Here is a 1,552-nt window from a genome sequence, read left to right as displayed (position 1 = left end):
GCCAGATCATGACAGTCAAAGCCTGGACGGCATCCTAATTTTGAAGTTCTAATGAAAAGAAGAGGTCATACCTCCCTCTCTTCTTATGTGAAAAACACTGTCACTTTGGGATTGAAAATAGACGTTGATATGAAATTTGATGCTCAAATTCAAGTTCAGTTGTAAAAACAAGCTATTTTCAACTCAGAAAGATTGCCTAATTTTAAAAGAAATTCTTACTAAACAGGATTTTGATATTTGAGTTATTCATATATTTTAGGACATCGTAGTTCCCAGGGAAAAAGTTCTCACATTTAAGGGAAAAGGTTGTCAGTTCTCAACAAAAAGTCTCAGGTATCAGGAAAAAATTTGACAGTTCTTGGGGAAAAAAGTTGTGTTTTAATGAGAACTAAGAACTTTTTTACCAATGACAAATATCAAACATTTTATCATATTTATAAATGAAAAAAAAAATTATATTTGTATTCTACCTTTTTAACAGTATAAAGCTGTATTCTGTTCTTAGAAATTCACACTTGGAGTATAAAAAGAGAAAACGATTTTATTGTTTCATTAACTTAACCCTCAGGGGTAGGCATGAAAAAAGAGAAATATGTGATTGACAGGTTAAAAACTTGTTTATCGTGAAGCTGCACATCAACTTTAGCTGCACTGGAGGGCAGCCAATATTTTATGCTGGGTAGGTAACATGCTCCATTTCCTGACCTGTCAGAATGGACAAGCTAAACACAGGGCTATTTGACTCTGGGATTTTACGTTGATCATTCTCACTGACAACTACAATTGAAAGAAGAATTAATGTACTGTAATTCCCTATGGATCTCCCTAACATCTAGTGTGCAGTGCTTACAGTTTTTCAGATGGAAATCAGTGCTGTCTGTAATAATTTGTTTGTCTTTAAGGAATGAAGTTCAAAAAAGTCACATTTGACAAACACTGCTCAAAGGAAAAGTTGTTTTCCCTTCTGACGGTCAATAGAGTTCCAACTGTAATGTGACTCTTTCACAGGGAGGATAAATCTTATTACAAAAAAAAAAATCTACAGAGTGAAGGATGTAGAAGTAGGTTGTATTTGATTTACATTCAAATTACAGTTGAAATGAGACATCTATAGTCCTTTAGTGTAAAACCCCACAGCAACCCAGTAAACCCCCAAGTAAATAAATGTCTGATATTAAATCAAACTTTTTAAAACTGTTTTTTGTTTGCGATTAGCAAGAAAAAAGAATATACCCTACCTTTCATCAAATCACGAAAACCACGCCCACATTCCAAAGTGACAGCCGGAAGTCCCGCCTCAATTAATATAAAATTAATATAAAGTTAATATAAAGTTAATATAAAATTTATATAAAATTAATATAAAATTTATATAAAAATGAACTATGTTATTTTAATGACGGTTATGATGATTAAATTATTATTTTTAAGTATTTGTATTGATTTCTTATATAATCACTGTTAGCATTCAGCCTCTGCCTGCAGCAGCAGCTGGAGCAGCTTTGTGATCTCAACTCACTCACACTCACACCGTGCAGCCATCCCACCAACC

Source organism: Cyprinodon variegatus, unplaced genomic scaffold, assembly GCF_000732505.1.
Source record: "Cyprinodon variegatus isolate N-32 unplaced genomic scaffold, C_variegatus-1.0 Scaffold204, whole genome shotgun sequence".
Taxonomy (NCBI): Eukaryota; Metazoa; Chordata; class Actinopteri; order Cyprinodontiformes; family Cyprinodontidae; genus Cyprinodon; species Cyprinodon variegatus.
This window is presented reverse-complemented; position numbering follows the sequence as displayed.